Source organism: Dermacentor albipictus, chromosome 7 (genome assembly GCF_038994185.2).
Source record: "Dermacentor albipictus isolate Rhodes 1998 colony chromosome 7, USDA_Dalb.pri_finalv2, whole genome shotgun sequence".
Lineage (NCBI taxonomy): Eukaryota > Metazoa > Arthropoda > Arachnida > Ixodida > Ixodidae > Dermacentor > Dermacentor albipictus.
The window spans coordinates 28,594,334-28,608,296 of record NC_091827.1 but is presented as its reverse complement, the minus strand read 5'-3'; the positions used below and the strand labels follow the sequence as shown (position 1 = coordinate 28,608,296).

Below are 13,963 nucleotides of genomic sequence, written 5' to 3'. Positions count from 1 at the left end.
TACTCAGCCCGAGTTCATAAGTTCGACTCCCAGCCACTTGGTCGCATTCCCAGATATGTAATGCAATAAAAGAAAAATGATCGTGTGCCACGCGGGGGGTTGTGCAGTCAAAAGGACCACATCGCGTAACATAAATACGGAAGCCTCCACTATACGGTGTCCCTCGTGGTCCACTTTTGAGCTTGCTAAAAGAAGCAACTTCACACAACCTAACATTTTTCGCATCAGCGCGAACCGGAAGGACAATATTATGCATATTTATCACACGCAGCATAAGAGAACAAGAAATAGTGCGAAGGATCTGTTCGTTTTTGTGTACACGTCGTAAAGCAAATGCAGTTACGCAGAGTTGGAAGTACTAAATCACAGCCTTCCGGCACTGAAAGTGCGGAATGTAAATTCTACACACCACACACGAGATAAATCAATACCGACAGTCGCGCAGATTCCTGAGGTTGAACGTAAACTCCTGCTGACTCAAAACTGACCTGATGCTAACGAGTATATAGCTGGAAACTGACTGTATCAGAATATACGTTTGCCTTAAGAGCTAATAAAATGCGCTGAAGGCGGGAAAATAAAAGCTGAGACACACACGCGCATTTTCTTGGCACAAGCAATTTCTTTTCTATACCCTGCGCTGCACACATGAACGACCCAGTGCCGTGTTGTCGCGACGTTTCAACGGTGAAAGTGGTCGTCTCTGCTCGATCCAGATCAGAGGGTTCAGATATCATTTGACGCCAAGCAATTATTTGTAAACCATCGCCGCAAAGTTTTCGTATGTTGTACGGCGAGCGCAGGAAGTCGTGCTTCGACAGTGCACAGAAACGGGTGAGGACAGTTCTTTTTGTTCTTGTCTTGTTTTGAACTGTAATAAAAAAAAATGCACCAAAGGCGCACACAGCGTGCAACTGAAGCACGCCGCGTGCTTGTCGGACAGTTTGCAAATAAAGTTTACTCGACTAAACTGAAATCCAAATTCTACCGACCACGCGCCACGCGGTGAGGTACCGCGTGCATTGAGCCATCTCTTGTTGATTTAGTTCGCTGTACGGTTAAGACAATTGCGCTAAGGAAAGAAAAACCGAATAAATGTCGCCGCGCATCGTAAAAACACGGTTATTCTTTTTTTTTTTCAAACAATAGGCAAAGCCGCATGCAAACAGTTTCTCGACAGAGTCGGGAACGGAATAAGCGATATTTCGAAAGCTCGTGCAAGCGTGCAGCGACGATGGCAAGCTTGGGCGAGTCGATTAGTCATCGATAAGCGGGTGCGCCGCATTCCAGAGAAAGCGTGAAGATGGCTCATCCACTGTAGGCCACCGGACATTCGGCGAAGCTTCCATTCAGTCCTCCGTGTGCGGAGGGGAAGTCAGACGCGGACAATGGAGAAGCCCTTCTCGCTCTAGCCAGATGCCGGGCGACATATTTCTCCGAACTGCATGAATTGGCAAGATGGTCGCGCGCACACCTTTCATACAGGGCGCGTGGTCGGTGCATGCCAGTTGACAAAGAACGTCAAGCTGAAAGTCAGAGAGGGGATCAGCGTACCTTCCCTCTCCCCAAACACAAAGAAGTAGAAGAACTACTTAAGGGAAAGAAAACGAAATCAGGAAAGAAACTATTCATAATAACTCAAAAGGAAGCTCATTACTTTTCGAAGCGAGATCGCGATTAGAACAGGCACAAGCAAGGAGGAAGAAGAAGAAGCATGTGCTTGCTGCGTTAAAGCTAGGGAAACGATGGAGCATGTTTCATTAGAATGTGAAGATACCTGCCCAGCGGTCCATTTAGGCACCACTGGCCTCCTTGAAGCCCTTTGGTTCAGCGAGAGCAGGGGAAAGTCAACATGTGCGCAATAGAGTTTAGTAAGATGCGACTGGAACATTCGTGTACGAAAAGTAGGGGAAAGACAAAACGGAGACGTACAAAAAGCAAGTTCACAATAGGGGGCCAGAAAATTTGGTTATGGTATTTCATCGTGCGCTTTTCTTTAAGGAAAGCTTTCTTTGGCTCATCTTTCGGCTTTCCCACTGCTACAGCTGCTGCTGTCTCGCACATCGCTTCCGAGGGTGGTTCAGAGGCTGTACGTAGATGACAGGCCCGAGGTAGAAAAGGCGACTGGTGAAACTCGTTTTCACACCGCAGCATCGAATGTGCACAATGCCCTCTGGAGCTCCCTGGCCGTCGCCACTTGAGCCGCTTGACAGCTGTAATTATCCGCGACTCCCCTCGGAAGTAGTGCAGAAACTGCAGAGCACCCCTTTCTATACTAATGGCGTTTTTCACTGGTCGATTCGGAGCAGGATTTTTTGCTCCGCTGCAACGAATCCGAATTTCACTGGTCGATCTGGAGCGGGTTCGCGCGTTCCACTGGTCGTTTCGGATCAACTCGCTCCGCGCCGGATCGCTCTCACTTGCTCCGCCGCCGAGACGCGGATTCGGGCGGAAATAGAACGCGTCACATGGCGTCACTTCCGTCTTCAAGCGAAATCGGTTACCGGTCGGTACGCACAACATTGTGTTGGGCATAGTTTGCGGAACCGGTTTGTGTCACGTGCACGCAGACTTCCTGTGTGATCTCCCACGGAGCGTTCGTGCGCTCTACCGGCAGACTCGGATTGGTGAAAGCCGAGCGCTTGCTCGAGGATTCAGGCGGCTGCTCCAGATCGACCAGTGAAAAACGCCATAAGTAGCAAGGCCAGAGAGGACGCAGAAAGTACTGTAGAGAGGAGAAGGAGAAGATGCAGTTCCCATATAATAGAGGAGGTAACGTGAGAAGGCAAGGAATCCGTGTTCCCATATGGGCTGCAGAATTAAGCGTACTTTCCCTCTTCCAAACCGTGAAGAAACGCCACTACTATACGACTGCGGTTGCGGGGATATATGCTAAGCTTAAGTTCAAGGTACGGTGTAGCACGTTGCTGTTATTTCCGAAAAATAAACGCCATGCAAATATGTAAAGCCTGCAACTTAGGCAGGGCGCACAGAAGCAGAGCCGCAATAATTAAAGCACACCGCAGTAACCAGACGATACTACGGAAGCGGTCGACCGCCAAAAAGAATTCTGTGCCCGCCGCGTTAGCTTTGCGGCCATGGCATTGCTAGAGGCCGTGGATTTGATCCCAATCGCGGCAGTCGCATTTCGACTGGGGCGAAATAGAAAACGGACGTGCACTTAGATTTTGGGACACTTTAATGAACATCGAGGTGTCAAAATTATTCCACAGTTCGCCACTATGGCGTGCCTCATAATCCGATTGCGGTTTTGGAACGTACAGCCCCATAATCCAATTGAAGTTTGATACTTCTGCCACGATGCGATGTGCCATGTGAAGAAATGACAACGCTATGCCCTCGCGGAGGTTATAAAACAAGGTGCACAACAACGCCTCAAGCAAACACCACTCCCTGTGTGTTCTGTGTATTACGCAGACAAACAGCAGTAGTGTACGCAAGGTAACGTTGAAGAAATTATGCCTTAGCCGTCAACATCACCACTAATTATCGTCAATCAAAGCAAACAGCACAGAAAGCTTTGCTTACATCGATTCCCACAGTGCGTGGGATCTGCATAACTTTTTTTCATGTTCTTTTTTTTAGCTTAGGTAGGACATTAGCAAGAGCTTGGTGGCGCAACCTACCACCCCGATCCAAAGGGGACGCTCATAACATCCATACATCCAATTGGCCCTGTCAAAGAGAATACAGAAGCACGCAAGAACTCTGAACATTTGGTGAGAAAGCGCAAAAACAGCTGCCAGTTGGACAAGAACGGAAATTGTGCGAATCTCACCCACGGTGGGAATCGATGTTAGCGAAGCTTATTGTGTTGGTTCTTTGATTGACGATAATTAATGCTGTTGACGGCAAATGTGAAATGTCTTCAGCGCGAAGTCCAGTACGTGAGTGGCGAGTTAGTGTTAGCGTTTCCTCTCTGCCACGCTCAGGCCAAAAGAGCGGAACCCCCCCCCCCCCGGCCTTTCTCCCTCCTTGTCCTCCATCTTGATGCTGTGAGAAGCTACAGTCAAACAAGGCCACGGAGTATCGATAACTCATGGATAATTTTTCTCGGCCTTGAAGCGATACCTATGGTTCCGGAGATTATGCACAGCAATGTAGGCCGAGCTATCTCGGCAATGATTTCGCCGACCTTGCGGAAAACTTCACTACTTTAGCTAATGCAAATAAAATTAACTTGGCGTAAATGAATCAACGCTTACACCTATCCGATATGTATCGATATGTAGTCGCATGTAAACAGTCTCTCGATAGAATCGTCGAGGGAGTAAGCGATGTTTCGAAAACTGGAGCAAGCGTGCAGTGACGATGGAGAGCGTGTGCCAGTCGATTAGTCATCGATAAGCTCCGACGCCACGTTCCAGAGAAAGCGTGAGGATGGCTTGCGCACTGTAGGCCACCGGTCATTCGGCGAAGCTTCCCTTCAATCGCCTGTGTGCGGAGGGGAAGTCATAGGCGGACAACGGAGAAGCCCCTCTCGCCCTAGCCAGATGCCGTGCCGCAGTTTTCTCCAAACTGCATGGAATTCGCAAGAAAGTCGCGCGCGCCCCTTCCAGACAGGGAGCGTGGTCCGTGCATGCCAGTTGACAAAGAACGTCAAGCTGAATGTCAGAGAGGGAATCAAAGGCAATCGTAAAGAAACCTGCCACGAGTAACTACTTCAGAGAGGAAAAAAACGAAACAAGGAAAGAAACAATTAATGATAACTCAGAGGGAAGCTCATTACTTTTCGAAGCGAGATGCCTTAGAACACGCACTTACAAAGCGAGAAATAAGAAGGGAGAATAAGCATGTGATTGAACTGCGCTAAAGCTAGGGACAAGATTGGGCATGTTTTATTAGAATGGGAAGATATCTGCGCAGCGGTCAATTTAAGCACCGCAGGCCTGCTTGAAGCCCCTGGTTTCAGCGAGATGCAGGGGGAAAGTAAACATGTCCGCAATAGAGATTAGTAGGAGGCGATTGGAAGATTGGTGGAAGAAAAGTATGCAAAGGATAAAAAAACGGAGATATACAAAAACAAAGCTCATAATTGGGGGTCAGCAAATTTGGTTATGGGAATTGATTGTGTGTTTTTTTTCTTTTTGAACTTAGGTAGGACATCAGGCAGTATAAAAGCAAGAGCTTGGTGTATAAAATCGAATAGATAGAATACAAGTCTATTCTGTTCACCGGTTTTTATATCTTACTTCTCCTTTTTTAACTGTCAAAAGTAGTGCCTCTTCTTGTTTTAAGTGAAGATTAAGCCCCTGCAATGAAGCGCCAACAGAGACTGCCTACCAATGACGCAACAACAATGTCAGGCTTAATATAGAGCCATCAGATGTTGAAAATAGCGCCCTGTCCTGTCATTGATATTTCATTGGTACGCTGTCTTTCTTGGCGCTTCATCTTTTGAAAGCTGCGAAGCAACTAGGCCCACGACGTGTACTTCTGCTGATAATCGTCATTCTGTTCCAAGCTGCTTCCTACGCTCGACGCAGTCCACAATATGGCGGGCGGCGTGTTTTGCAAGCGATATTAAGGATAAGAAATCATCTTTATGGCTTGGGGCCTCTTGAAGACATGAAGGAAGGTCGGAAATCCTGTCTTATCCGACGTGTCCCTGAAATCGACGTTTTATCACTGAGCTACCTCGATTGACACGGGTGTGAAGCCTTCAGAAATGTTATTTGTCAACCAATTCGGCGGTATTTGATACTCTTGGAGAGGTTATTATTAAAAAAACAAAATGACGGCATATATTCTGCACACAATACCCACCGCTACATTGGAAAAGTGACGGTGCAACGACGTTGTCTAAAATACACGTGCAGTATGGCCGTCGTAGTTGTTCTTCGTTCCTGTCTACCTATGGAATCGTTGATTACATGAAGCGACTCGCCAGATAATTGAAACCAACCTTTCATTCGACGACGTCAAACTAAGCTTTCGTTTCCTTCGCCCTGAGCGTGACATGTATTGCCACCGGAAATCAAGGAAACGAGTGAATTTTGGGGAAACACAGTGGTGTCTGTATAAAGGAAACAGTGCACAGAAAGCTTGAAAACAGAGTCGTGTCTTTATTCTTGAAATGTAAAATTGCTTGCAATCTTCGTCCCCCTGGAGAAACCAGAAATCGACACGGAGCTCGCAGTTATCGTTACGTAGGTCTTCTAGAGAGAAAAAAAAGGTCTCGTCCATTGCAGGTAGTGGAAAGCGTAGAGCAGAAGCACTGGGACAAAGACCCCTGTAGACCATCGAAGGCAGCCTCAGGCGGGGTAGAGTCGGCAAGCCAATGGTCCCCCGCTTGGCAATCTGGGTGCTGCACAAAGAGTGTACAAACGAGGTTGAGACACAGAGAATGACCGATTATCCCGAAATACAACGAGCAGCTCCGCAACGCTTTTCTGTAGCCCCACGAGTGTAACGTCACCATCGTCTCTGATCACGCAATCAGTGAAGTCTGAATTATTGTTTCTTTTATTCTCCGGGAATTATGTGGCACCCCACAGTAACGCACATGTTTTGCAACCCATTTGCTCGCCATCAATCAACGACTAATACTATACTTGATTCACAATGTATATATAGTCCGGACAGTCCATTGCGATTGTGGCCGTACGACCACCAGCGCGACCAATAGGTTTCAGTGTTTCATAAACCCATCACGCAAAGATACGCATAATGAAAGATCTATACTGCACGGAATACAGCGCGCAAGATCGTAATCAACCCATTTGAATGAATACAAATATTCCAAACCATGAATATGAACATGAATACAAATATTCCAAACAGATAAGAAATTAATCCTAGGACACAAACTACGAGCCATTTATTTTTTTCACGGACGTGTCGTTAAACATATTGGTAGCGATACCAGCGGCTCTTGTAGGAGGAGGATCAGATCATGGGAGCAGGATAGAAAGAATGGCGGTACCTTGAGACAGGTTTAGCTATCTTCCCTTGGATGGGGGGCGTCGATGAAAGTAGGTCCTCCTAATTGCGTGTCGATCTGCACCCCAGGGGGAGAGCATACGGGTGCGTTGCTCAGATGCTGCAAAGTAACGACTAAGCTGTTAGTAGAACAAATCCACGATCCAAACCACGGCAGGTACGCGTAGCGTTCCACTCAAAGTCAAAGCAATCGCTTTCACTTTAAAATTATGTCAGTATTTTTTTCATTAGGTGAAGACAATGTATAGACGACCCCAGCTCTGGCCATAACATCCCATAGTTGTTTCCCCACTTTCCTATTAATTCATCGTACAAATTTTTCATGTAGCATGATTGGGGCAGGGCTTCTTCAAGTTCGGAAATTGCTGGAAGCACCCTTGTGACATATTACACTTTGTTTTTCGAGACATTGACGTCGGCGCCATGTTTAATGCCCTAGCATGTTACCCGGCGCTACAATAGAGGGAAAGCAGGAGAAAAATCATGAGGTGATGAATAATCAGAAGATAATGTATTCAATGGCAACCTAAGAATTAAGTGCGAAGTCCAGCCTGACAAGCGCGCATAAGTGACAAATTTCTGAAAAAGGACGGCATCTAGAGATCCCGATCGAGCCTGCCCCAAGTGTAAAACCACTCGTCATATCTTATTTCCGCGCAGGTAGGCGATACGGCGGATTCCACTCCAGCGTCTTCAGAGCTGCAGCGATGATTTGCCTAATGCTCTTCCCCCCCTCCTTAGGTTTAATTCCTCGCTGCACCAAAACCTTCGCTGGGGAATTCCCAAAGACACATACGCCACGTAAAATAGTATAGCCGGCTCCGCTTTGTCTGCTGGTGCTCGGAATTTAGCAGGTCGCGCAAAGAGCGCCACGAGGTTTTTGTTCTAAATGTGGGAAAATTATTTCAACGCCTGTTCTGTGATATTTTTATGCGAAGCATATTACGAGAGCTCAACCCAGCTCCTCAGACGCGGCGGTGTCGCCTTGAAACCACGTGACACCGGGACGTCACGACAGAGGAGAAGTGGCTTTGGCTCAACTCTTGCAAGACGGGCTGGGTGGGAATCGAACCAGGGTCTCCGGAGTGTGGGACGGAGACGCTACCACTGAGCCACGAGTACGATGCTTCAAAGCGGTACAAAAGCGCCTCTAGTGAATGCGGTGTTGCCTTAGAAACGCGCTGTTTCTAAGGCGTGCGTCTCTTGCTCAGGCGCACATTTCGTTGCCGCGCCGAACGCTGCTTTGCTCGACGCTCACCGCGTCCAATGCGGGGCGCGTAGTCGCTGCCCTGTAGCCCATTGTCTTACACCCCTTGGCGGGTCGACGGGAACGCTGTCGCGTTCCACTCTTGAAGGCGAAGAAGTAATGCATGAGTTGTTTCTTCGTCTATAGCCGAACCAAATATAGCCAAGCAACAGCAGTTCACCAGGCTAAACAGTGGTTCAACAACTAAAATAAAGGCTAGTATGCTTCGCATCCTGGGCTTAACCTTACCTAAGCCACAGCCATTTTTTAAAACAAGATTGTTTGGACGAGCTTGAAAAATAAAAAAAAGCTATGCTAGCAGATTGAGGTGTCACCTATACCTATAACACCTAACATTTGGAAAAATGCAGCAATGCACATATCTCAACTAATACGGTAGCCCAAGCGGAAGAAATGCTGCCAATACTAACGTTGTTTAACCACAGAAAACCCAGTTTTTAAATCACGCGTTCGTTTCTAATGTGGATACCCATAACACCTAACGTGTGCAAAAATGCAGTAATGCACATTACAAATATGTTAGCCTCAGTGAAAGAAATGCCACTAACACTAGCGTCTTTTAGCCACAGAAAAACTCAAATTTGAAATAACGCGCGCGGTCTCGATTGTATCGTGCGGCATCGCATAAGAAGCCGTGTCTCAAACCACCTGCACTCGCGTTTGCGGAAGATGTCATAACGTTCAATGATCTAAAGATACGAATAAATTTCGTAGCAAGTGGGTTACTCACCTTGTGCGTGTAGGAAACGGAAATGTCCGTTAGCCGGCCCAGTCTTCACAATGTGGTGAAGTGCAAAGCCCGGCCACCGCCGGACTGGAGCACGCACCATGCACGTAGTCCAGTCCGGCCGTGACCAGGCAGGCCGACCGGTGCAGGAAAAGGGTGGTGCACTGCGAGTGCTCTCCTTTTAAGCGTTTTTTCGACCACGTGGTCCCCTAGAAAAGAACGAGAGGGTGAGAGAAGGAGAGGGAGTTGAGAGACAGAGAGAGAGATGGAGATTGAGCGCGGGACGGATCGAGCGAGAGAACTGTTTCTTCTGCAGAGTTCAGCTGGCTCCCTCCGTCGCGTGGTATACCGTGCCCTCCCCCACGTCATGTTTCACCCCCGACGCCAGCGCTTGTCTTACCCTTACCGGCGCAAGGCGAACATCTCGATGAGTCACGCTTGTCTGCACGTGGCTGCTTTTTTAGTCAATTGACCACTTGCAGAAGTACGACTGCGCATGCGCAAAAACCGGCCGCGGGGCGGCGCTTCGTGAGCGCCGTCTCCGTGGTTGGAAAGCAAACTGCGCTGCTCGGGCGTGACATGCCGGCCAACGGAGTCGCTTTCGGCTGCACGAGCTATTATTATGAAAATGGAAATAGTAATTTCTTCAGATTTCCGCCCGCGAAGGTTAATGTGGAGAAGTTTGCGGACGGCAGCGGTGAAGCGGTCGAACCCGGACGGCACGCCGTGGCAGCTAACAGTGCATTCTAGGATCTGTGGCTTATGCAGGCAACTTCTATTCCCTTGTCATCTCCTGCCAGTTCTGCAACGCTGAACAGAAGGCCAGCGACGTGCTGGCAGGGCCCGTTGAGGCTTTTAAATATAAAGAATGCAGTTTTCCTTCGCGCTCGTCACTGAGTGACCCTGAGTAAATGCGAGTACGATTAAGCGATTTGTGAAGAACAGCGCAAACAGATGCGGCCAGTCTAAGTACGTCATGTCATTTGTGAGTCTGCGCTTCTCTTCTATTTTTTCCGTACATGTCAGTTGTGTTGCGCTCTCTTCCAACATGACTTCGAACCAATTCGTCAAACTATCTGCCTTGATGAGTATTCGCGAGTGAGCGGGAGCGTACTGGCCTGCGGACGCACGCGCGCTGCCCATATTTAAGCTAATATAACATATAATAAAATAGGTTGGCGTAAGCTTTGAGACCTTAGCGCTCGCAAAAACAAACTGAATAACCTACCGCGTACATTTGGGATACGGCTTCGTAAACCACAAGCATGCAACACAGCAGTTTGGCGAAACAGCACGAGATGAATATCAAATTTGCAAGCTAGAACGTGTACATCTGTTGTTCCATGCAACAACTAAGAGTTCGGGGAATGCGACAGGCATAAAGCACTCATCCGGCCACACATTCACAGTGCTCTCCGGCAATGTCGCCAATGGCTTTTGTGAACCATGCTGTAACCACGTAGGTGACCGACTTCATGGATGGTGTGTACGTAGCTCCTATGAGGCCAAGTGGAAGGTCCACGGTGTTTACGTTAAGTTTTATGTGCTTAACTTTACCCTCTTTTTTTAAAGCCCATCGGCGGTGTGCTTGACAAACGGACGAAGTGTTAATTGGCATGAAGATAACCCCACGCATTGTCGCTCATTATCCAGCGCTCTGAGAAGTCAGCTGTCCGTCCCATTTGCAAAAACGGCAAGAGAATGAAGTCCTCTTCAATCATATTTAAGGCAGGTCATATATGGCAACTACCAAAGAACGTCGACGCTTTCACAAAACGTGAAAGAAGCTCTGCAAACAAAACGTCGCCACTCGATGCCGCCGTACCAAAGCAAGGCTGGAGCCGGGATGTTTTCCAACCAAGCGGCGAGGCGCAAGCTTCCCGTTTTTCATGCTAGGTGGCGCTCCGACTTCTGCAAGTGGTCAATTCACGTGAAAAAGTTCAACACTGGTTGAAGAAGGGATACTTCTCGAGCCAGCATATCGATACTAGTACTTGGTGATTCAAGTCGTGGTGATTGTCAAGTAGACGCGTAGCGTACGATGACAAAAAAAAAAAATCGAAAAGTTCAAAAAACGACAGTCATTAGTTGTGTTAGCTACATTACAAGGGGGAAGGCGTTGTAGCGGAGGGGTTGAGGCTGATTCTTTCAAGTGGTTATAAGGATACGAAATATAGACGAAAGTTGTCACGTGCAAGCAGGTCCTGTCAGTCGCAGGGGCTTAATTTTCCGTTAAAAGAAGAAGAGGAGGCCCTACTTTTGGCAGTTAAGAAAGGAGAAATAAGATATAAAACGGGTTAACAGAATATTGCTTGCATAGATAGACGCATATTCGATCTATTTGATTGCATTTCCCATTTGGTCTACTTACTCAAATCGAGGTCATAAGTTCGACTCCCAACAACTTGAGCGCCTTCCCAGATATTTAATGCAATAAAAGAAGAATGCTCGTGTGCCACGCGGGTGGCTGTGAAGTCAAAAAGACCGCATCGCATAAAATAAATACGGAGTCCACTTTTCAGCTTGCTAAAACAAGCAAGTTCACATAATCATAATTTCTTGCACTACTGCGCACCGAAACAACATTGTTATGCATATTTATCACATGCAGCATAACAGAGAAAAAAATAGTGTGAGTGATCTGTTCGTTTTTGTGTACACGTCGTAAAGCAAACGCCTTGCGGCACTGAAAGTGCGGAATGTGAATTCTACACGCCGCTCACGTGATCAATCAATACCGACAGTCGCGCAGATTCCTGAGATTGAACGTAAACTCCTCCTGACACAAAACTGACCTGATACTAACGAATGTTTAGCTGGAAAATGCCTGTATGAGAATATAAAGGCACATAAAATGCGCTGAAGGCGGAAAAATAACAGCTGAGACACATACGCGCATTTTCTTGGCACAAGCAATTTCTTTTCCAATACCATGCTCTGCGCACATGAACGACCCAGTGCTGTGTTTTCGCGACGTTTCAATGGTGAAAGTGATCGTCTCACCTTGATCCAGATCAGAAGGTTGAGATCTCATTTTACGCGAAGCACATGTGACAAACTATTGGTGTAATGTTTTCGTACGTTGTACGGCGCGCCCAGGAAGTCGTGTTTCGACAGTGCAGAGAAACGGGCTAGGATTGTTCTTTTCTCTTTTTGTTCTTGCCTTGTTTTGAACTGTAATAAAAAAAAATGCACCAAAGGCGCACGCAGCGTGCAACTGAAGCACGTCCGACAGCTAAGCAAATTATGTTTACTCGGCTAAACTGAAACCCAAAATATACTGCCCACGCGCCATGCGGGAAAGCACCGCGTGCATTGACCCATCTCTTGTTGATTTAGTTCGCTGTACGGTTAAGACAATTGCGCAAAGGGGGAAAAAAATGAATGTGGCGGCGCATCGTACAAATACGCTTATCATTATTATTATTTTTTGCCATAAAAGCAAAGTTCCAAGCAGAAAGTTTCTCGACAGAATCGTCGAGGGAATAAGCGAAATTTCGAAAGCTGGTGCAAGTGCGCGGTGACGATGGCAAACACGTGCGAGTCGATTAGTCATCGATAAGGGCCGAAGCCGCATTCCAGAGAAAGCGTGAGGATGGCTCGCCCACTGTAGGCCACTGGTCATTCGGCGAAGCTTCCATTCAGTCGTCCGTGCGCGGAGGGGAAGTCAGACGCGGACGATAGAGAAGCCCTTCTCGCGTTAGCCAGAGGCCGTGCCATAGATTTCTCCGAACTGCATGCGCGTGCCCCATCCAGACAGGGATCATCGTTGGTGGATGGCAGCTGGCCAACACCCTTAATGCCTTCTGACTGTACCCTATCCCCTTGAGCTACGTCACTCAAAAGACGCCTACATAGAAGTTCCGTGCAGCGTGCTACTCAGCTACGAGCGGCGCACCTGCGTTGAAAATGAGACGGGGAGGACCGAGTGGGCGACGTCGGCGATAACAATTGGATTAGTTCCGGGCACCCTGCTTCTCCTTGGATAGCTTCGGGGTTGGAAAAGTCTAGGCATGCTGCGACATGCTTCCGAGCGCGCTTATTATTATTTTTTTTTTAACGCGAACCGTGCGTGTAGTCTATGAGCTTGTGCTGCGATTGCGGTTGTGTGTCCGGCAAGCCTTCATTGCCGCGGAATGTGGATTACGTTCATGCCAGGATATTCCTAATAAGTGCAGCTTGCCTGATCGATGGAGCAATTAGAAATCGGGGACGAAAAATCATGCGTTCACGTGTCCGCAAGATCAATGACATAATATTGGGGTGCCAATGGTAAGGCAAAGAAGAGAATACTGGAATTCTGCGGAATAAGGCAGCTGTTTCTTTGTAAATATTTGCACGAATGTTTTGTATCTCCATTGCTAAACTCGTTTGAGGTGTTGTAGGAGGGGGGAGGGAAAGAGATAAGAAGAAGGCAGGGAGGTTAACCAGAATCACGTCCGGTTGGCTACCCTACACAGGGGGAATGGGAAAGGGGGAAAACAAAGATAACAGGGAGAGAGAGGAGGGAAGGAAATTGCAGTGAGTTCGATGACGAGTGTGGCCTTACAGAAATTGCATTGGTAGTCACAAATGGTCGCACAAGCCCGTCGTCCTTAAGAAACACAAAAGTGCCTTCACTGCTTTATGGGCAGACGGGCGATGGGGGCGGTGCTCCAACAGCACCTGCACAGAAAGCGGCCGATTGTCCAGTTTTTGAAAAGCTTTGGCAAGTTCTTGTCTCTCAGGGGTGTATCGTGGACAGTGGCACAGCAGGTGGTCGAGGTGTTGTAAATTTGTGGACTGCGGTGCTGTATGTAATAATGCCTCGAAAGCGAAATTATTCGTTTAGAGCCTAATCTAGGCTGCAATAAATACATCTGTCCCGAATGTGAAGAAGGGCAGACCGCCGAAGTTGTCATGACACATGTGTTATGGTGCAGCGCTAACATTTTGTTGAAGAACTCTTGCGGTTCATGAACGCCAAGCTGTTTGACGCCGACGATAAATCAAGGCAAAGAAGATAC

General features: G+C 47.7%; 1 long non-coding RNA gene across 1 annotated transcript; it reads right to left on the bottom strand.

The window, feature by feature from the left end:
• Positions 1-6,089: 6,089 nt before the first annotated feature.
• On the bottom strand, positions 6,090-9,250 carry LOC135917453 (uncharacterized). Its single transcript, XR_010569285.1, has 3 exons — positions 8,961-9,250; positions 6,947-7,063; positions 6,090-6,328 (listed from the first exon to the last, which is right to left on the bottom strand). It is a non-coding gene; the product is annotated as an uncharacterized lncRNA (long non-coding RNA).
• Positions 9,251-13,963: the final 4,713 nt, after the last annotated feature.